Source organism: Poecilia reticulata, chromosome 22 (assembly GCF_904066995.2).
Source record: "Poecilia reticulata chromosome 22, P_reticulata-male-v2, whole genome shotgun sequence".
In the NCBI taxonomy this organism is placed as follows: Eukaryota; Metazoa; Chordata; class Actinopteri; order Cyprinodontiformes; family Poeciliidae; genus Poecilia; species Poecilia reticulata.
The window spans coordinates 868,510-892,846 of NC_088851.1; the positions used below are offsets into that span (position 1 = coordinate 868,510).

The following is a 24,337-nucleotide window of genomic DNA, read 5'->3' on the forward strand; positions in this document are numbered from 1 at the left end:
AAACCTGTTTGGTCTGAATGAATAATTTTTGGTATTATTCTCTCCAGTCGAAATGTTATTATTTTAGACAAGATCTTGTAATCGGACTTGAGAAGGGCAAGGGGCCTATAGTTACTGCACTTTTGTATATCTTTTCCAGGTTTTGGAAGTAATGTTATTGTTGAAAGTTCTAGGGATTGAGGAAGTGCTGTCCTTTGGAATGCCCCCTTGGTCATGTTTGTAATAGGGATACATAATTTGCTTGAAAAGGTTTTGAAATATTCAATTGGGAAGCCATCTGGCCCTGGGGCTTCGTTATTTTGTAACGATTTTATATCAAGACGGACCTCCTCTTCACTTATCTCACTATCCAGTATGTCTTTGTCAGTTGTGTCAATCTTAGGTAAATGTAATTGTTTCAAAAATTGATTTATCTATTTTACCTTTGTTAAGCTCAGATTTATATAACGTTTGATAATATTTTTTTAATTCCAAATGTATGTCTTTTGTGTTTTCTAAATGTCTACCATCATCTGTTTTAATACTCTGAATAAATTTTTCATTATCTTCCTTTTTTATCTGCCACGCCCATAGTTTGCTTGTTTTATGGCCAAATTCATAGTAGTGATATTTTGTCCTTGCCATCTTGCTTCAGCTTTACTTGTACACGGGTCATATGAAATCCGTTTTTGCTTTAAAATGTTCAGTAATTCTGGCTGTTTTGTTCTTGAATGGTCAATCTCCAAAGTCCTTATATCTTTTTCTAATTGAGAAATGTATTCCCTTTTTTGTTTGTTTTTATATAAAACATATGAAATAATGTGCCCCCTCATATAAGCCTTGAGCGCTTTCCATATATTTGAATGTGAGGAGGTATTTGAATTTACTTCTAAATAGATATCAATTTTGGTATTCATGAAAGTGACAAATTCAGGATCTCTAAGAAGATATTCTCTGAACCTCCATCTAGAACAGTGTTTCTCAACCTTTTTTGGCCGAGTGCCCCCCTAGCCCTTATCCAGGTCCCTCACCGCCCCCCACCAAAGAGTTTGCAGGCTACTTTGCACTGACCATTATTTTATAATTAATATTACTGTCACTATTGTAGATGTTTTGATTTTTATGCTTGTTTCTTATTTATCATCAAAAATAATTTCCCAGAGAACAAAAAAGTCATGGGAATAGAAATTATTTTCACAGGCGTCTATAAAAAATGTAATGAACATTCAAGTTAAAATCTGTAGCCTAACAGCAGCCAATCAGAGTGGAAAAAATATTCTTATTTTGTGCCATTTTCTAGTTGTTAGATCTTCCACAAAATGAGCAGATAAAAGATGTTCAACATGCCAGTTTAAACTTTGAACTATTTGCAAAACGACTGAGCTCTGCAGCATTAAAACATGGATAGAACTGTAACTACATTAATCATAACTCTTCTTCTCTTCAGTGTTTGTCAGTTTCTGGTGGTGCAGCTCTGTGCTGCCTTCAGGAGAATGGGACATCAGAGTATCATCCATAAAACTTCACCCACATGGCATTTATTGTTCAAACCAGAGCTTTCAGTGGAAAAACTAAAGTTCCAGGTCCTTTTAATGCCATACAAATATGAGACAGAAACATGGATTATATCTTTATATAGACCTGTCTATTGATTTATAGATTAATAGTTTTACTGGACAGAAATGACAAAGAACAAATCTGGATCTTAAATCCTAATGAGTCAAATTGAAAGTGTCATGGAGTCATCAGCCTCATGACATTAACACTGACATGAAAAATTATATTGAAGAAATATAAATAAGTGATAAGTTATTTACTGTTATGGTCTGTAAGATATATTTATTCTCAGTACTAGATGTGGTCTCAACAAACTCATGGCACTTCAACAATATTATTTTACCTTTTATCTGGAAATAGTGTCTGTTTATTCTTGCCATACAGTCTCTGTATTAATTATTGCTAGAAAGGTCTTGCCATACCAGTTTATTCCTCTGTATTTACTTTAGGTTCTAAGTTTATTCTTGCATTTTGTTCTTCATTCATTTCCATTTAGTTTCATTTGATTAGTTTTATCCTCTCTTGATTTATTTCTATGTCTACTTTAGTTTCTTTCCTGTTGCTACATTTATTTGATCATTTATTGACGCTTCACTCATCAAATGCAGCTCCGTCTAATCGTCATGTTTCACATCATGTGTTGATTTTTTACTGTTCAGCATCGGATTCTCTGTTTTTATGCCATAATTCACATCTAGTTCGTCGCTCCGTTTCATGTCCCGCTACTTCTGTTTCAGAGTTTTGCGCAATGTGCGCTTTTTTTTTTACCGCATATGGTGCAGGGCGGTCGGGAAGCGTATCAATGGGGAAAAGGCAGACTGACATAAACCTTTTAAAACAACGGAAACAATTTCTGCATTCTGACTATTGAAATTTAACAGTGCTGTGTTGTTCTATCACCCCCGTTTCATACCGGACCACTTACAGTGTTAACGCTATAAAATGAAGGATCTCTTTTGTGGTATCACCCATGGAGGGATTTCTTGATTTCTTTATTTAAATGGGTTCATTTTTCAGAGGGATACACAGTGAGGGTATCGTGATTTTAGCTACCAGTAGCAGGAGAACGGAGCTGCGCCAAGAAGCTAACAGAAGCTACAAACACTGAATAGAAGAACAACTGCCATCGATACAGTTGCAGCAAAGCAGCATGTTTTAATGTTACACAATACAGTTTTACCAAGTTGCTCAAAGTCTAAACTGGCATTGTTGTACATTTAAGGTGTAAAGTTTACCTTCGACCAAACGCCCCCCAAAGGCATCCCAGTGCCCCCCTTTTGTAAAAATGTCCGCCAGCGCCCCCTGCTGTCCTCTGAACGCCCCCTTGGGGGCGGTACCGCCCACGTTGAGAACTGCTAATCTAGAGGAAGAAACGGGTTGATGAAATTCTAATTTCATTTGTATGGGGTTATAGTCTGAAATTGCTCCAACGGTCTCCCCAGGTGGTGTGCCCTCTCGATAGTAACCGGCGTTGCAAGTGTTCCCCCCACAAGAAGCCGCGCGATTAGTCGTTCCACATAACCAACCATGGTCTGACTTTTCTGGGATGTTTTATGATTTTGACATTTGACCTCCTGTTCCGGTTTTCCAAGTCATCCGTTTTCTCCTTCAGGAAAGTTACTTCTTTCTCCATTTTTAGTATTTGTGCTTGTGCGTCAGCGAGGTTGTCTTCATTAGCTCCAATTCTGGTCTCCATTTCCTGCACCTGTTCAGCCAGTGTTGACAATGACAGTTCTATTTTTGTTAGCGACTGTTGGATATTATCCGTTTTTTGATTAATATTCCCAGTGAGCTCTTCTTTCGATTCACGGATAGCCTTCATCAGAGGTTTCAATGTTGGTCTATCTTGCTCAGTCGCCATCTTCTCCATGTGAGAGGACTCTCCCTTGAGTCGACAAAAAACTTCCAAAAACGGCTAGGTTTCAGCACCAATTAATCAGGTTCTAATAGTAAGTATTTGTCCACTGTTTCAGGAATTAGTTCAATATTTGGAGCAATGTAGTCATCAGTATAAAGCCATCACTGCTGAGGTCTACCTGGAGCTCACCAACACACGTCTGCCTGCGGTGGGTGCATCACATGACCTTGAGTTGTCATTTCTGATAAAAAATAAATCAGAGGTTCTTAAACAGGTGTTTGCTGTTGACTGACAATCCTTTCTGCAACCACACAGAAACCATAAACAAAAAACATCAGATGAAGACTTGGAATTATCTTATAATTCCATGTCCATGATGAATCATTCCCTCATTAAAACACATTTAAAGAGAACCTCAAATCTCCCCTGGCAACCATTTGGTGGTGCCTAAATGCTTCCTCATACAATGCACTGTCCATTTATACAGAACTCTGTCTTAGAGCTACAGTCCCCAGTGGAGCTCCTGCCCCACAGAGCACCCCCTCGACTCATATGCAGGTGGTCTACCATCTTTCTGACAGACCAGACGCAGTATGTGGGGCTGGAGAAAAACTGCTCGGAGACTCGGATCAGCTTTGCAATTCACTGTCAAAGAGCTACAGTCTTTGACAGACTGTAGCTGTCAAAGACTACAGTCTGTCACACTGTAGTCTTTGACAGACTGTCAAAGACTACAGTTTTGATAGATAGATAGGAAGTATTCTATCCCTCATCCCGGACAGTGGACCATCCTGTCCACTGTTCAGGATGAGGGATAGAATGAACAACCTGGAGATCAATGCACTGAAGACAGTGGAGTTACTTGTGGACTTGAGGAAAGTTATGGACCCACCATCCCCTCTTTTTTTCTAAGGACCTTTCCATCTCCATTATGGACTCCTTCCACTTCCTGGGCACCACCATCACAAGGACCTCTAGTGGGAGCAGACCATAAGCTCCATCATGTTGAAAGGCTTCTGCTGTTCTTCCTATAGCAGAAAATCATGCCATAGGAAGAAAATGCAACTTGAAAACATTTGGGAATGTGCTTTGACATTGGAGGGTCTCTGTAAAATTTCAAAGCAATCATTAATAACAGCAACCCTATTACCAAATGACTGCGCAAACTGATGTGGCATAACTTTATGCAACATGTCTGTCTGGTGATATAATAGGATGCTGTAAGACTGTATATAATTGCAACACAGTATTGCTAAAAGCCCTGTAAATAGTGCTGAGTGTAACCAAAAACAGCTCAGCTAGGAGATAAACCGGTGCATCAAGTTGAAGCTGCCTTTATGTTAAAAGCAGCGTTTAAATGATTAATTGAGCAGTACTGCATAGTGTCTCACTTTATCATTGTCATCTACCAAAAAAAAAGTCCACCAATGAAATTTACTCAGTTCACTTGCTGCCGTAGCTCTCAATTTTCTTCTAAGAGTCTATTTATTTCTGCAGACTTTAGGGTCTATGAGCCAAATTCAAGAGTGTCATTGTCTTGTTGAGATTCACCAATCAGGAATCATTTTTCCTGATGTGTGCATTACACATCAGAAAAAATAGGCCCATGTAGCAACATTCTCATAGCAACATTCAAACATGACCCAGTAAAGGCAGTGAGATGAGGGAGTGTGCATCTGTGGCCATGAGATGTGTCTGCAGTAAGGCCATGCAGGCGCAGTCTCTGATACGGTGGTATTATCTAAGAGCAAGTCCTTGAAGTGTCCAGTAATACGATTACACGGATCTCTTCAGAAGGGAGAGGATATGGGAAAGAGCATCTTTGTTTACATATCTTCCAGGAGATTTGAGATAGAAAGCCTGAGGCCGACGCCTAATCCATCAAAAATTTTGCCAGGTATCCACCAACTCTGAACAGCAGAAATTCTGTTATCATGAATCCAAATAAATACAAGATGTATCCCGCCGGGTATGTCTCCGCAGGACATGTGGGCTCTCCTTTACCCATTCCTTTTGTTGAGAAAATTTTATCAATTTCATTCAGAGACCCGTTGACCAAATCCAAAATTTGTAGATTCAGAGGATGTGAAAAGAGAGACTCCAAAAAAGCAACACAAAAACAAAGCAAATAATGCGAAGGTGTGTAGGGAGGGAGCAGAGGAAAAAAAGCATCCACCTTTACCGAGAGCTACAGAGAAACAGCTTACGTGATAAATGCACATTTTAGTTATTCAATATTGAGAACGTACTTATTTACACAATAATCATATCTTGTGCCTCTGTCAGGAGGGCTGCATTGTATCAACTCCGTTACAAATTGTCTTCTGTCCTTTTTTTGTTGTTGTCAAAAACGGCTTTATGTAAGTTTTTTACCCATATGCAGAACACTTTCAGGAGGCCAATGGAAAAATAAATAACATTTATTGAACAATAGGGAATAATGAAATGTGCATCTTTATCTGGGGTTCTGGAAATGGGAGCAAACAGGAACACTGGAATCAGAGCGGTGAGAAGGTGAGTAACTTGAGCGGGGAAGTTGAATGAAATTATTAATGTTGTTCTTACTTTGATGAAGATGAGGCTTCTTTTGCCAGGGGGAGGTGAGTGGAGGCTTGAGCCTGTACGAGAAGCTATATTGAAGCTGGGAATGGATGATTCTTGGAGCAATCTGATAGGTGCTGCTGGATGATAGAGTCAATCAATCAATCAAATTTTATTTGTATAGCACATTTCAGCAGCAAGACATTTCAAAGTGCTTTACCTGATTAAAATAAAAACAGCATTAGACATTGAATAAACACTTTCACACCGCAGCCTGAAGTGACCCAATTCCGATTTTTTTGTCAAATCGGACTTTTTTGCCATGGCTGTTCACACTTCCAAACAGATGTGACCTGTATGTGTTCTCCAGTGTGAATGGCAAATGACCTGAAAGTGTCCCGCATGCACAGTAGAAGGTGCAATAACGTCGGCATTCTCAGTGTTCTGCCAACCAGTGTTGGAGAAAGTACTCAAAAAATGTACTTAAGTAAAAGTACAAATACACAGACAAAAATGTACTCAAGTAAAAGTAAAACTACCACATTAACATTTTACTTAAGTAAAAGTAAAAAAGTACTGGCTTTTAAAAATACTTAAGTATTAAAAGTAAAAGTACTTGCTGAATGCATTACCTAATCACTAATATCATTAAGTGTACCGATCATATTTAATTTTAATACATCATAAATGTGTCATTTTAATGAACAATGCCACAGATAAAGCCTGTTTTTATTGTATTTACACTGTAACAGTTTAGACTTAGATATGTGATTCTATGCATCATAATTTCAGGGATGGAAACATCTCGTCTCCTGTCCTAACATAACATAAACTTCACTTTTTTTGTCACACATTTATTTTGAAAGAAATCCAACTGGCAGAGGAGGACATGGAACCAAGGAGCCTCGTAGCAGAGTTGTAGTCTAGACCACTGAACCCAAGACCAAATCAAAACCAGCACCCCATGCTACATGACAATAAAATTAAGTGCACCTATCAAAACTGCTTCTCAAATTGATCTGAAAGATTCACTTTCCCATAAAAACACCTAGTTATTAAATACTTAGAGCTGAAATAAATTTAACCAGTATCAATTCAAACTCTTCTTCATTCTGTTTTGCTTTCATCTCTGTGCCACAATACACAGAGGTCTCCTGCCATCCCTAAAAAAATAACGCCCTGTGCAGTTGCCCATATTGCCAATGTCAGAAATAATAATTGTCTGCACCATTAAACATAGCAATTAACAACGCTCAACTATGAACACTGTCCAGGGCCCAATAAGCAAGAAGTAACCAAGCAGGAGGAGCACCGTGACTGTTCTCATCCTCCCTCCTGCTGCAACGTCTGCCACCATGACAGGTGACGAAAACAAAGAGCAATGAGCATGCTCTGTGTTCTTACGTTCTTGTTTTATTTATTCGCCAATTAAATATAAAGATATTTTAATGAAATAAAATAGCTACTGCAGTGTACGCAGAGCATTACAAGAACAAAGAACGGCTCTCACTGAGGCTTCAGTACTATAGGACTTAGTCAAGATCCGTCCAGAAGAATCGTCCATGAATGTCATATTATTATATTGCACTTTGGTCACAGCGTTGTCCCATATCTGCGACATGTCAGTCAACACCTCCACACAGTAATTCAGCGCATGAGTGACAAATTTTTTTCATCGCAGATGCAACATGTGTCTCAGTCAATACAGCTAGCTTTGCTAGCATCACGTCCACGGAGCTTACCTTTCTTTAAGCTTTCCTTCCAAGTGACGTTAAAAGTTGGACGAAGTTCCACCGTCTGTGAAAGCGAAGCGCTGCTGATTTTACATGTCGCCATATCGATTTACGCAGCTCTATTATATTACTGACGCTCAGAGTAATATGAGCGCCAGTATGCGCATGTCTGGAGCTCCGCGTGCGAGTAAAGGTGGAGCCGATGGGTGACAACAGACACTACATCACGTTATTGCTCGGATTTTACGGCGCCACCTTAAGACCCTGAACTTCACATTTTAACGGAAGAAAAGAGCAACGAGACTTGGATGTAACGAGTAACGCGACACTTTTGTAGAAATGTAGTGAAGTAGAAAGTACAGATACTTACTGTAAAATGTAGTGGAGTAAAAGTAGAAAGTACCCATTATTAAATCTACTTAAGTAAAGTACAGATACACGAAGATTGTACTTAAGTACTTCGTTACTTCCCACCACTGCTGCCAACCACCATAAAAAGAAGTGCTCAGTGTTTGTGGAAGTAAACATGGATGCTCACAGTGGAGCATAGCTTACACATTTGAAGTTGTTGTCTAACTGCAGCAGCATATTAATAACTTAATCCTTATTGTAGTCCGCCATGGTTGTTATTTTTCTTCCCGTTTGTGCATATTGGTAGGCAGAACAGTGATATTTGTCGAGTATCGTGACGTTCAGGTCGGATGAATGAGGCCTGGATGTTAGGTTACATTTGAATCGGATACTGTTAAGGAAGAATTTTTATATTACTGGTAAATTTAGCAAAACTCTGGCTCTGATACTTCCTTTTGATCCCGGGTTTTCTCGCGTGGCCACGTGTGGGGACAAAAACACAACAATGCGTGTTGACGTCACAGAATTACAGAATTTAATCCAATCAGAAGAAAATATAAGATGCTACAGGAAACTGAAGAAACACAGATACAAACATTGTTACCTGAGACAAGAAGACAAAGAAATATCAAGGACGTCCTTGGAGAAAGAGCTGGTGCAGAAGTAAAATGAATCAGCTTTTTTTCTAAATTGTTTCCCTTGTGCACACACTTTTATACCTGTAGGTGTGTTTTCCTCTTTAATGTATTCAAATAAGGCGTATCTCTGCTTGACCAATTGGAAGACATCTCTGGCCCTTTTAAATTTAGAAAAAATCCCGCAATTTGTTCACAAGATCAAACACCTTTTGTTAAATAAGGTGGAAGCAGACTCTCCGAATTCATGGTGGTTTATGTCTTTCACAGATCAGTGTGAAAAGCTAGAACTTCCTACTGATTGTTTCCCAACAGACAAAGAGCAGATCAGAAGATCTTGGCAAACAATCTGCTTTAACTACAGTAAAATATATCAATAGGTCAGAATATGTTATAAATTTTAAAACTATAATTATGGTATTTCAATCAAGTCATGATAAATTCTAAAACTAACTTATTTTAAATTTATTTTCTTAACACTATCTGGCCTCCTGTGGCTCTACAGCCATCTGGGCCAAGAGAAACAGATGAATGAACCTCACAGGTAGCTGTGAAATTCTGGTTTCTCTTCTGCTCTGCCAGGAACAAACTTTTAATACTGTATTTTAATTCATTGAAAAGTTCTCCAAAAACCCAATTTGTTCTTCTGCACTCAGCATCTCCAAAGTTTAGTCCTGATATCAAACCAAAAGCAATAGATAATAAACAGAAAATAATGAAGTACAATTCCTGTTTCTAATTAGGAATTAGAAACAAATAAGAATTAAGACATTCATTCACCATAAACCTAAGTATTTTCTAATACTAAACAAAACATTTTCATGTGATTCTAATATAGTCAGAAATAATACAATTTCAAATACATTCATCATTAACTAAATTAATTCTAAAACAAGATAATAGAATTTTTAGTCAAAACATGTTATTAATAACTAAGAAAAATGTCTTACAAATTAAATGTTAGTGATTTAAAACATTTTATGTTATATTCAGTTTTTTGCACCATGTCAGATGTTAGTTTTGGAAGACTTCTCATCCTGGTTACGTGAACCGACCAAAGTTCCCTTTCTCACAGTAATTCAAGTGATGCTGTCCTCCACCTCCCTGCATATGTTAATTTATGACCTCCTGTCTTTAATGATAAGACTCCAGGGGTCTGAGCCGAAATTCTCCTGCAGATCCTATAGTTCTTTGTACTAATTCTTCGGGTTTTAAATCACTCACACAAACCTGTTCAAACTTAAGAAATTTGTTCTAAAAGGTTTAAACTGTGTTAAACACTCAAAATAATAATTTTTCTCAACAGTCCCCCTTTTGAGGTCTGAGATACACAGACCTCACAAATAAATTGATTAGGCCTTCCAATATAGGAACAAAAAATTCCGTGTACTAGAATAACTAAAACATTGGCCTTCTTATACAGTCCCCCTTTTCAACAGGACCCCTCAGCTCCACATCCCCCTCATCTGCAGCACCACAGTAAAGCATCTGATAGGGAGGCGGAGCAGGTGGGCCTCTGCTACCCTTATCAGTTTTATGCATCTAAAATTAAACTCCTTATTCTACCTGTAGATGATAGATTTGTTCTGTCCAGTAATTTAATACTCACCTGAAGTATTGCAAAAATTTGTAACAATCTCAATTTAAATGTAAAAATACCTATTAACCTTTTAAAAATCCTATAACTCAATTATTTCAAAACAAGCAAACACATTACAAATCATCACCCAAAAGGATAAAATGGAAAATGACCGAGGTACACAAAACTTACCAAAGATGGACACTAATCACAAAATCAATACTGATCATAACAATGACAATCTTTCAACAGTGTAAAAGCAACACCAAAACAAAGCTGTCAAGGAAAAAGAATTAGAACACATAAAAATCAATTACACATTTCCCCTTTTTACAGAATTCAATAATAGTCTTAGAGTCTGTGTCTTTCTTCTTTGTCTTTCCTCAAAAACAAAAGAAGTTCTTCGTCCAGAAATGATCTAAAAATACGCGCGAAAAAAGAACGAAAGTTCATGAGTCGCAAGAAAAGCCGAAAATACGCAAAAGAGAAAAGACGTGTTAACGGTGATCCTCTTGTAACTTGATCCTTCGTGTAACCGTTTTCCTCGTCGGGTTTAAACCTCAGGTTCCCACCTGAGTGTCCGTTGCTCACTGAAAATTGGATTTATTGTGCCAATATAACAGTGAGTTTAAGGAGAGGGTGCAATCTCCTTTTCTTAATATAGGGACACCGGAAACAGGAGTATTATGCCTGTCCGGGCCTTTTAAGCCTCGAATCCAGGAATTAGAAGTGGTCATGGCAGGAATTGCTGATCCTCCTCGGTCCTGGGAAGTGCCTGCAGACGCTCCTCGTCTGAAGTGCAGATCTCTTGTACGTCTCGGAGCGCGTTGTGGCTCCTCAGCTGTTGTGCAGTGACTCCAATGGAACCAGGTGTCTCCTTTCCCTTGCAGACGGACAGCATGAGACGTCCTCTCCACGAGTTCGTATGGTCTGGTGAAGCGAGGTTCAGACCACTGTCTTTTGATGACCTTCAGCCACACCCAGTTGATTCCTGGGACCAGTCCTGTGCCTGGACGGTCCTATGACGTCTGGTATTTTGCAAACTCTGTTGCCAGAACCTGTGACTCACTAAAAACATAATTATGAAATAAATGTGCAGGTTCACCTGTCCATTCTGGAATCCGAGTGCAGGTGCTGGAAACATCCTTCTTGTGTGGAGCTCATATGGACCCTGTTGATTTGTTAATGGACATTCAAACAAACATCCAATAATAAGCGATGCATTTACCCAATTTAAATTTAGACTGTGCACAGTTTATAGCCAATTTTGTTTTATTTACTCTCTCAACCTTGCCTTGTGATTGGGGATAATATACTGTACCGAATAAATGGGTCAATCCGAGCATCTGTTCCACATTCTGCAGATCTTGATTCCTAAAGGAGTACCATTTACTCACCTGATCTTTGTTAGAAATCCATAGCGTGGAATATAATGATTGATCAAGCAGAATATGAAAGCTTTGCTGTCTTCCTTTGCGCTGGCCACGCCTCCAGGTATCTTGAGTATTGCATCCAGAGGGATTAATACCTACCAGCGTCAGCATATCTATCCTTTAACCCTGTCTTTGAGAAAAGATACCACCTGTGCTCCAGGTTTTCATCACCTGTGAAATCCTTTCATGCCAAGTCCATAGACTTCTTGAAGAACCTGGAGTCTCATATCCGGAGAAAGAATCACCTTACCATTCAGTCCTTGTCTGAGTCGGTCATTAACTGACTCCTTATTGCTCATCAGAAAGCTCCAGTGGTGACACCCCCTTTTTGTGTTAAAATATCTTGTACAGATGATTCTATTCCACCTGCTTCAGTTCTAATACTTACCATTTAAAGGAATGACAAGAATCAAACAGCCTTCTTGGCTGTGTTTGTCAGTGGCAGCGCCTTCAGCTGTCACTCTTGTCCTGCTTTCTTCATGACCCCTGTTTTAATCACAATAACAAATTAACACAGGAATAATGCTTCTACCAATTTCCATTTCCGTTTCATATTTTATGCGTTTTTAAGAACCCTGCATTTGTTGTCTTCTATGTTTTTGACTAAAGTCCCAGTTAAACGTCGTTAAACTGAAGTCCTAAAAGGAGTGTGGGTTTTAATATTTGTATCTTTTTTAAATCTCTCTATCTCACTGTTTACTCAATGTCACATGCTGTTTTATTTCAATTATGTAAAGCACTTTGAAATGCCCTGCTACTGAAATGTGCCACACAAACAAAATTCAATTTAGGATTGTTCTGTTCCTGAAACTCACTACTTAAATCTTAAAGTAGTGCATATGCTGCTTTATTCATATTTACAACAGAACCGTCTGTGTACAGACTTCTCAAATCTTTCACTTGTGGCACTCAGATGTGCTCTCCCCCTGTTCTGAGGCAGAACTGTGTGCACTCAGTTCAGCCACAGAAACATCCAAACTAAATTGCAAATGGCAACAAGTTAGAGCCAATCGTTATCAGGATAATCTAGGAGCATAGTTCCTACCATCCTATCATACAAGAAAGTGCAGCATGTCCACACAGTCATATCCCGGGTGATTCAAACTCACAGCTCTGTGACTTGCAGACATCTAAATGATTTGAAACAACAAAATGAAAATGAAAAATAAAAAAAATATCAAACTAAAAGAAGCTCTGTTCCTGGAGACTGACAGCTCAGATGTACACAGTGTATAACACTCACTAACTGAATGTGATAACAAGTATGTGCAGCCTTTATCCAAGAACACAGTGTAAGTGCATTTAACAAAATATTATTCCTTTCTTTACTAAATAAAAGCTTGACCTCTAATAAGTAACACTCGGGCCAGCTTCTGTTGTCCCCTCCACTGCAGCAGACTTATGTAAATGACCAAAAGAGGAGGACCTGGTTAAAAATCAAAAGCAACAGGTGTGATGTCAGCGTGCCCCAAGTCAGTGGGACATGTGGCCCAGAACACTATATGTTATATGTTTCATGGATGGGAGAAGAAAAAGCGAGGAGCAGGAATATACCGTCAGTCTAGAATCAACAGGGAGCATGAAATTACACCTCCCAATAGCTAAGGCTATGAGCCAGAGTGCAGAGCCAAAAAATCATATGGCACTGCCACTTCAAGCATGCTTTTGAGTCAAACTCATGCACCAGCAACAGTTATTTAGCCACAAAAATGCAAAAACATGTTCCAGGCACTACCTACTAAAGTTACATCAAACTACTCCTGGAACCATTCTGTCCAATTAAATAATTAAAACAGGGTGGCATGGGAAAAGGTCAAAAATCAGCCCAGAGAACACAAGTGTTCGGATCTAGGGTTTCCAAAGTGAGAAGCAGGACCAAAGCTTGGTGTGTTCATTCGTGTCCAGCTGTCAGCCAGGTGCTCCACTGATAACTGCAGCAGAAAATGTCCATGTGTAAAATCATGCACAAGCGTGTGCAAAAATGTGGCGACAGGCAGAGTCCAGTGTACTGCAGAGAAAAGAACCACTGATTTTATTCAGTCAGAGAGGTCAGTGTTCAGTATGGAGTGTGCCACTCCTGCAACCACCACAAAATGGCAACAAATGTCCATCATTCTTCACGTCGATCAGGAGATCTGGCAGTGATCTCAGATCAAAAGGTCCTGCGTGTGTCAATATCGTCCAGCTTGTTTGCACTGTGCATCACATCATGGGACCGACGCAGGATCTGGTGCTTCTCTTGGCAGTTATATGTCAGCCGTACTGCCTCCAACAGGAATATGAAGCTTGTGTGGGCATTGTCGAACCCAGTGGCTCTGTTCGCCACAATAAAAACACATGTCCCTGCAGTTCTCACCTTGTTGACTCTTTCCCTCACACCTGAGAAACCGGGTGCCCTTTTCCTTTTGCCACGCCAGCCTGGAGCTAAATTCTGCCAAGATGCAGCTGCATACATGCGAGGGCCAGAATGTGTTGCTGGAGCAGGAACCCGACCCAAAACAGGTGGAAAATTTTCTGATAATGTATCAACTCCCACCTGCATTTGTTTTTCATGTTTCATCACTTTGTATCTAGCCTCCTTTATCTGAAGCTTAAGCAATTGTTTCTTTAACCGCTCGCTCAGCACTCAACCTCTCGCATCCTGAAACACATGCAAATGATGTAACAGATGTTTCTCCCACTCAGCATGATCACAACCTATCAGCTCCCGATTTTGGGTCATCTTTTCAGCTACAGAAGAAGGGACACCAGCTAGGATGGCCGACGAAATTGTTCCCTCTGCTCTGAATAGCCGGATGTAATCCCGTATGTTAATCCAGATTTTAGTACCCCTGTCCAAATAGAGTCTGGGACTATTAGTAAGGTCCCAAGTGAATTTTGGAATAAACAAAGGAGCCAAGAGGGGGAAAAGAATCCCTACATCTGAGCTCTGTTTATGGAGATGAACTGTTCCAAAAAACCAAGCAACGAGCCCATTCGTGCCTGATCTGCTCTGCCTTCTCCAGGTTTTTAAAAGCGGCACCCTTAGTGAACAAACCAGCTTCACAAAGGTCTGACCGGGCTGCAGTCTCATCCGCGACTGCCCGTTTCAAAGCCTGACTTAAAATTAGGCCCAAAGGCATTTCGGTATTTAAAAGTTTATGCTGTTGTAATACTTCCCGTTTCAAATCGTCTGCCGTCACTTTAACTGTGTTCCACCCCAATTGTTCCAAAACGCTAAGTAAACCTGTGATCTGTTCATTCAAAGTTTTCCACGGACCTGAACAGAAACTCAGAATCTTATCATTTAACAAATCAATATCCATATTTAACTTAACACAAGATCCGCAGCGCAAAACACGAATTCAAATTCACACAAACAGCAGTTTTCAATCGCAGCGTCCCACTCACACTGATTCGCTCACACAGCGCCAGATACGCAGAGAGCTCTTTACATACAAACAGCACAGATACAGAGAAAACAGAGAACAAGAGACAGGCTCAGGTAACAGGAAAAACGAAGAAAAGAGGAAAAAATTTTGAAGCCGGCTAAAATATAGTTCTACTGCAACGCAAGAAATTCCCAACAACTTCTACATTTTCAACAACTTCTCAATTTTCAGAGTCGGGTCAAAACTCAATTTCAATATGTTCTTCCATCAATCCGCCCAGCTACATAATTTACGAAGAGCCAGCGAAGAAGGCGACATCAAAACCCGGCCAAATAATAATTTATCAAAAGTCTCTTAAATCGCCCAAAGCGACAGACTCAGCCAATTTAACCCTTAAAATCATCAGTCCTTGAGGAACGAGCAAATTCCCTGGCCGAATCAAGCCAATTCTACAACTAGAACACACAAAATTAAATCCAATTAAATTTGTTAGTTTACAGGCACAGTAACATTCCTGCAGGCCACAAATTAAAGCCTAGCTTGAGACAGAGACTGCGCCGTTTCCCTGTTTGAGCCCGCCACCGGCTCCCTGTAGTGTGTATTCATTCATTAACATTAAACTATGTTGCTCTTTTCGGGGGGAATTTTCTATGACATTGCAGAGAATTCCATAATTCTGCGGCGTCGCACAGCAAAGGGAAGTCGGAAGTGTCAAACGAAGCGGCGCCGCCCGCAAACTTAACACAGGCTTACCAGACCGCAGCGTCAGACCCAGACGAATTAAAAAGTCCCCACAGGCGCACGTCCGAAACTTCGGAACCGGTACGAGCCCCCAAATGTTAAGGAAGAATTTTTATATTACTGGTAAATTTAGCAAAACTCTGGCTCTGATACTTCCTTTTGATCCCGGGTTTTCTCGCGTGGCCACGTGCGGGGACAAAAACACAACAATGCGTGTTGACGTCACAGAATTACAGGATTTAATCCAATCAGAAGAAAATATAAGATAGTACAGGAAACTAAAGAAACACAGATACAAACATTGTTACCTGAGACAAGAAGACAAAGAAATATCAAGGACGTCCTTGGAGAAAGAGCTGGTGCAGAAGTAAAATAAATCAGCTTTTTTCTGAATTGTTTCCCTTGTGCACAAACTTTTATACCTGTAGGTGTGTTTTCCTCTTTAATGTATTCAAATAAGGCGTATCTCTACTTGACCAATTGGAAGATCTCTGGCCCTTTTAAATTTTAGAAAAAGTCCCGCAGTTTGGTCGCAAGATCAAACACCTTTTGTTAAATAAGGTGGAAGCAGACTCTCCGAATTCATGGTGGTTTATGGCTTTTCACAGATCAGTGTGAAAAGCTAGAACTTCCTACTGATTGTTTCCCAACAGACAAAGAGCAGATCAGAAGATCTTGGCAAACAATCTGCTTTAACTACAGTAAAATATATCAATAGGTCAGAATATGTTATAAATTTTAAAACTATAATTATGGTATTTCAATCAAGTCATGATAAATTCTAAAACTAACTTATTTTAAATTTATTTTCTTAACACTATCTGGCTCTACAGCCATCTGGGCAAAGAGAAACAGATGAATGAACCTCAGGTAGCTGTGAAATTCTGGTTTCTCTTCTGCTCTGCCAGGAACAAACTTTTAATTCTGTATTTTAATTCAATGAAAAGTTCTCCAAAAACCCAATTTGTTCTTCTGCACTCAGCATCTCCAAAGTTTAGTCCTGATATCAAACCAAAAGCAATAGATAATAAACAGAAAATAATGAAGTACAATTCCTGTTTCTAATTAGGAATTAGAAACAAATAAGAATTAAGACATTCATTCACCCTAAACCTAAGTATTTTCTAATACTAAACAAAACATTTTCATGTGATTCTAATATAGTCAGAAATAATACAATTTCAAATACATTCATCATTAACTAAATTAATTCTAAAACAAGATACTAGAATTTTAGTCAAAACATGTTATTAATAACTAAGAAAAATGTCTTACAAATTAAATGTTAGTGATTTAAAACATTTTATGTTATATTCAGTTTTTTGCACCATGTCAGATGTTAGTTTTGGAAAACTTCTTATCCTGGTTACGTGAACCGACCAAAGTTCCCTTTCTCACAGTAATTCAAGTGATAATGTCCTCCACCTCCCTGCATATGTTAATTTATGACCTCCTGTCTTTAATGATAAGACTCCAGGGGTCTGAGCCGAAATTCTCCTGCAGATCCTATAGTTCTTTGTACTAATTCTTCGGGTTTTAAATCACTCACACAAACCTGTTCAAACTTAAGAAATTTGTTCTAAAAGGTTTAAACTGTGTTAAACACTCAAAATAATAATTTTTCTCAACAATACGCATCAGATACATGATCCGTATCCGATTCGCATCAAATAGCCTGGGTTGCATTCCAAAAGAATCCAACCTGTGTTGTTCAGCTGGTCATTAAAAGATTGGATACAGGTCTCATTACGTCATAAAAATCGGAATTGGGTCATTTCAGGTTGCAGTGTGAACACAGCCTTAGTCTCTGCTTGGAATCTGCTTACTTTTGAAAACGTCTTTTGGCACCATCACCTGGCAATAGAATTAAAGTGTTTTACTGGGTAATTTTGTTTCCTTCTAGCAGGTGTGCCTGTGTACCTACTATGGATTGTCGCAATCTGTGCCACCCACATAATATAAAGAGTAGACAGTGCATTACGTGCTCTGGTGCAGGAATTACAGTGGCCATCTTGGAGCGGTCATCTCTTACTTGGCCAAACTAAAATAGCAGAAGAAGCCTCAGCACTGCAGGATATTTTTGTTCAGATTGACGGTCTATTGACGTGAGATATCGGGTGTTAACGTTTCACATGTAAGATGGACATATTACTGTTTATATTTTGTGAATAGAATATTACTTTACTGTATTTATGTCCACTGACAAAATGCCAGCTAATATTAGCTATAGTGCTTGGTGTAATACCGAGATTCAGCCCCCCCCCCCCCCCCCCCCTCCCCCGCTATGAAGGCTAACCGGGATTTTGTAAATCTTAAAAAAAGTTTTAATTATTCCGTAACTTTGATTTATGCCCCTTTTCCACCGGCCCGCCCGGCTCGGCTCGGCTCGCTTTCCTTGTGTTCCCACCGGCCTTTTCAACGGGGCTGGCGCTGCTTTTTTGGGTCCTGCTTCAGAGCAGGGTCAGCAGGGCCAGCCCGGGTCAGCAGGGTCAGCAGGGCCAGCCCGGGTTTGGTAGGTGACGCAAACTTTGCTGCTGTTCACTGATTGGCGGAGGGCGTGGTCAGAAGAGCGAGGCGAAGAGAAGAAAAATGAAGGCGCAACGTTTGAAACTCGCTGCAACACGGAAGTGATGGAAGATACAAACAAGCCATGAACTAAAAGATGCCGGCTTTTTTCTTTCGGATTTCAATATTCAGCCGGCAGCTCGATGGAGCTGTGAGGAATGAGTCGCTTTTATCACGTAGTGGAGAGAATGGAAAGCCTCGTTAGCCGCTTCAGAGCCGACGGTGAACACCGACTCAGACGCAGCTAACGCCGCTGCTGCTGTCCAGCCAGGTGAGCAGTTTGGAGATAAATCTGTCTGGTTTTTACTACATTTAAGGTTGCATACATACAGTCATGGACGACATTTAAAACACAAAGCCTGCTGTATTTTTATTGCTCAAACACAACATGCGCATTTTCTGAAGACACTCAGTTACACATTAGTTATAAATAACTCAATATTATACACCATGTTACCGTCATTTGTTTATCTTTGTGTGAATCTACTTGCTTCGATTGTTTTTCATTTTGCTGTTGCATCTGAGTTTCCCCCCATTGTGAGATAATAAAACATGTCATATGACATCCTATTGTAAAATGGCAAGATATCAGTTCTCTAATCAAATTGTTATGTACTGGTCAACACAAAATAAATTGTCTAAGTTTTTTCAGCTGACTTAGTAGTATTTCGATGAGCTGAATCCAAAAATCACATTCGTTTTGCTCCATCAGGTCAACGTTTTGAGCCATAGGTAAGATTTCCACTTACTTGTGCCAGGCTTTTCCAGGATTGACCATAGAGAAGTTGAAAGCTGGCATCTTTGACAGCCCACAAATCCGTCAGCTTATCAGAGACTCAGATTTCGAAAAATCAATGAATGGAATGGAACTAACTGGAAGCGTGGAAGGCTTTTGTTTTGGTCGTGAAGAACTTTCTTGGCAATACCAAGGCCAGTAACTACGCAGAACTTGTCACCAATATGCTGACTGCTTTCAGAAACCTCGGATGCAACATGAGCATCAAAATGCATTACTTATTCTCACATATGGATCGGTTTCCGGAGAATCTGGGATCAATGAATGACGAGCAGGGCGAGAGATTTCATCAGGACATAAAAGAAATGGGATACCAGATATCAGGGACACTGGGATGCAGTCACGATGGCTGATTACTGTTGGACTCTGAAGAGAGACATCTCTGTTGCTGAGCATTCTCGGGTTTCCACAAAACAGAAGTTCAAGCCCTAAATTTGGAACAATGATGACGGTAACATGCACTTCACATGTCCATAACATTAATTAATTAATCAATGTGGACTGCTACATTTACAGTAACTGATGTTTGTAACATTTCATCAATAAATTGTGTTAGAAAACAATTGATATCTTAAAAATCTAATTCGGATGAGAAATATTACAAAAAAATCAACCGATAATGTAAAAAAATGTAATTATCCATAATAATCCATTTAGACAAAAAACTCGGATTTAAAAATGAACTTAGCATAAAAACGTGACCTGATTGATGTTATTTTTGGATTCAGTAGTGGATGTTTGCAATAAATCAGTTGTCAAAAGATAAACTATTTAAAAAAAAAAATGTTTTGTAACCCTGTGACATTAATTGTAGAATGAACAATAAACCTGAAGAAAACGATAGTGGTATTTTATCCATGGCTGTATGCCTGCATAGGTCTAAAACTTACAAGTAATTGCATTTTGTCTTTAATTTACACAACTATTCCAGTTATTTAATTCTGGCTGGATGGTAAAAAAAAAGTGTTGTATGTGTGTGTATATATATATATATATATATATATATATATATATATATATATATATATATGGCAACATGTCTGTTTTAAATAATTAATTATGTATATGTAACGTCCACATTAGTGACTGTTATTTATCTACATTGAAGTGCTATAAGCTATAACATCTGATTACCAGGGAGCAGAAGGAGAGCAACATGGCTGACATGATGGAGAACCATCACAACACCTGGATCTCCTTCAGCAGGAAGCAGCTACCAGCTGATGGCAGAGCAACAAGGAGAGTTGAGACAAACAAAAGAAAAATAAAAGTTGTTGTGTCTCAGTGAACAAAGTCTCTTTATTTCTGCTCACTCCACACATTATTGTACTTACTGTAGTTTATAACAAGGTCCTAATACAATCCTCCCAAAAATGTGAGGAGCTTTAGCCAGAGTGAAAATAACATTATATTGTATAACTATTTCATTGAACGTAACATTGCAGATTACCAATGAAGCCATCCAAAACTGAATACATTATTCAGCAAACCAATCAATTTGACATTATTATCAGGGCAGCTATTAACAAGAACCCAAAATACAAATCATATTTGTTAGTTTCTAGTTTATAATCATCATTCTATCCACTCACTGTTTATCTGTCTTCCTGCAAAATCTTCAATGTAAGAAAGTGAGAAAATGTGTCCAAAACCTGTAACCTTAATTAGTGATAATTAAGACTGAGTTTACACTTTTAACTCTTAATGTCCAAAATGTGAAATCATGGAAGAGGAACCAGTCAGATTAGAAGGAATAAAGATTCATTTGTTCTCAGTATAACTTGGACATCAGGTGAATCATAATTAAACGTATTGAGAAGTTAAACAACAGATTGTTAATGTCTGTAAGAACATCAGACACTTTTTTTTATCATTAATGTTTGATCAGTGTATTGAGCTCATGTGGTTCCTGCTCCAGAAGGTGAAGGTCTGGACATCCTGAAGGTCAACACTGACCAGCAGGAAGACGGACACTGATGAGATCCTACAACCCAAAGGCTGCAGGAAGAACCACGATGGTCTGCAGTTTACCAACATGAAAACACATTGGAATATATTATGAATTAATTCTGACATTTTAAAATTATTTGCAACACCCTGACTAACATTAGCTCATGTATATTCGGCACTATTACAAGTTTTATCGTAGTTTAATACAACAATCATCGTTAGCTTACCTGAGCCACCTGCTTTCCTCCCGCTGCAGGGCGGAGATCAGCTCCTCCTCACCACATCGCAGCTTTCCTCCCACTGTCACATTTTCTTGAAGTCTCAGAAAAATGCAATCAGGCTATAAAAAATGTTTAGCTCAGCTCTCTCTTCTGTTGTATTAGAAAAACAACAACTCGCGTTAGGTCGCAAGGAACGAAGCACAGCACAGAGCCTGGAGGCGGGGCGCTGCTACAGAGCCGAGAAGGGCCGATGGAAACGCGGTCACTCCGAAACAGCCGAGCCGAGTTGGCCGGTGGAAAAGGGGCATTAGATCAGTGGTACCAAAAGTGGATCCTGGAGGGCCGGCATCATAGATAGATAGACAGACGGACGGACGGAGTAGTAATATTCTATTCAGAAAAATATAAACAATAATATGTCCATGTTACTTGTGAAAAGCTATCCCCGGAGCACTCATGTCCACAAAAATATTCTGAAGTGCTGAGGCAACTTTTGCTGTTTTGGTTTAGACAAGAAGAAGAGACAACTGCTTCAAGATGGTGGCCATATTTCCTGCGCCGAGCAACCAATAGGAGGTCTACTCTTTATTAGGATAGCATTGTTGCGAGTCTTACTCCTAGCAGCCTAGCTGTGACAGTGTTGCTTTGATCTCATTTCACCTTAAAGAGATTGTTCATTTTTATTCAAAGGCTGTTCAAGTAAAAAGGAAGTATAAAAATTTCAGGTTTCCTGTCTATAAAGTATAAGCCGGAGACACAAATTAGCCTAGGGTGCAGCTGTGAGGTCCAAGGATATCACATTTAATCTGATATCAGCGAGCATGTGTGTTTGCTTGATATATTTTCATAAAGGTAAGTTGACTATTTATTTTATGTTTTGTTTCACTAGTGTGTGATGCTACAGTTAGCATTATATAGTTCATGTACGTTTTGAATAGACAACTTCACATTTGTATATTTGAACGGCAGCTTAACAGCTGTTGGGAAGCTGGGTTTTCAGCTCTGTTATCCACCAGAGGGAGCCAGGGAGTTGCTGTTCCACTGGATGGTGGAACTGCTGCCTATTCAGACACATCTGCAGTTTATCTACCTCATCTGCCAGAGCATCAGAGGAACAATTGCCAGTCATCCAGTGTCTGAGCGTTTACCTTCAATGGTACTCCAAGTCACTAGTGTCCTGAGCTCTTCTTGTTCCCCGAGTTTTCTTATTATCTTAAACTTACCTGTTGTGGTTTCCTTAATCTCTGGGCCTTCCTGGATAAATCTCCTTGTGCCACCTTTGTTTCTCCTTGTGCCTTCAAGACTCTTTGTAAAGAATTCTGGTTTCATTCCCTTTACTAGCAACGCTCAACTCCTCTTGTTCTATGACGGCTCTGCGAAACCCATCCACTCTCCAGCAACTTTTGAGTACCCTTGTTAAACAACGTTTTAACTAAAACTCTGATGTTTAAGCCCAGTTAAACGATGTTTAACTGAAGTCCTAAAAGGGGTGCAGGTTTTAATGTTTTTATCTTTAAATCTCATTAAAGATAAAAAGTTTTGAGTACGAGCATTATAAATTTTGTGTTATGCATATTTCTAGATATGTACATGTTACTAAAATATATATAAAATTTTGTGAGTTGCTGTGTGGTTTGTAAAATTCTCATCATACATCAAATTAGAATATTTTATTTCTGTTCTACAGTTACTGTTAACCCCACAAAGAATATTTAAATATGGTTAACCATGTATCAATCAAGTTGAAAAATCCCCCAATGTCCTTGTACGTGTAACTATCATAATTGTGGTTTGCAGCAAAAAATTGTGAAAATCAGTTCAGTATTTAGTTATTATTACGGACTTCCGGTGGAGCGAATGGCGGGGTAGGACGCGTGTAGCTGAGCTCCCGCAACAATTAGATATAATTGCTATTTTAGGCACATTTTTATTAGTTTTTTACTGCTTTTCGATGTGTTTTTTTGTCCATCCGTCTCAAGTCCCGGCTTTTTTCCCAACCAGAATGCCTCCAAACGTCAAATCGTTTGCACAGCAACAGAGGCCTGCATCTCATGCTACATCCCCGCCTCGTGGTGACTCCCCTTCCTGCACGGATGAACTCGCTGGCGGTTCTCCCTCCTCGGCCTTTAAGTCCGAGCTGCTATCGGCTCTCCGGGTTGAAATGGCACTTATTTTCAAGACCGAACTCCAAGCAGCTCTCACTGAAAATTTGTCGAGTATAAAGGCTGAGCTCCTAGCGGTGAAGTCGGAATTGACTAGCAACATTACAACCGTTCAGCTGGATATGCGCACCTTGAAAGACACCGTGGGCGCGCTGGAGACATCATCACTACCCTACAGGCTAAGGTGTCCACGGATTTGAAAAGATATGTGATGACCTGGAGGCCAGATCTCGTCGCAACAATTTGCGGCTGATAGGCATTTCAGAGGATTTTTCCACCGCATCTACAGCCATTTCCACTTTGACCGTTCCCATCGTACTCTTCAACCGAAGCCGAAACCTGGAGAGCGACCTCGTCCTATAGTCGTTCGTATGCACTACCATTCGGACTGTGTGGACATATTGCGCCAAGCTAGGACCCAGCAGCGGATCATGGTTGGAGACACGCGCTTCTCCGTTTTCCCTGACCACACTCCGAGGACGACCCGTGCCCGTGCTGCCTTCAATGATGTGCGCCGTCAGCTTCGCGAAATCCCGGGGATCCGTTTCGGACTGCTGTATCCAGCGCGACTTCGGATCTCACACAATGGTATGGAGAAGCAGCTTAACTCACCAGAAGAGGCCAGCGTCTTCATCAAGTCGCTCAGAACATAAGAGAACTTTGCAAAGGTACACGGCTTTGAATAAGCAGCTACGTGTTACATTTAATGACTATTATTATTCTCTTTGCTTTACCAAGCTTGTGTCCTCTTTTTGTAATTAACATTTTGTAATTCGTTATATTTTGGTCTCAACCAGATGTGCCACAGTGATGAATGTTGTTGAGCTTGCAGGAGCTCAGATTGCTGATTTTCTGCTACTACTGC

At 39.6% G+C, this 24,337-nt stretch overlaps 1 protein-coding gene and 1 long non-coding RNA gene across 9 annotated transcripts in view; both read left to right on the plus strand.

Moving 5' to 3' along the window:
• The window catches only part of LOC103458078 (MAM domain-containing glycosylphosphatidylinositol anchor protein 2-like), a 209,606-nt gene that overhangs the window by 143,048 nt on the left and 42,221 nt on the right, over nt 1–24,337 (plus strand). The gene's annotated exons all lie outside the window — the stretch shown is intronic.
• On the plus strand, nt 18,052–20,432 carry LOC103458077 (uncharacterized). Its single transcript, XR_532532.3, has 2 exons — nt 18,052–18,614; nt 20,277–20,432. It is a non-coding gene; the product is annotated as an uncharacterized LOC103458077 (long non-coding RNA).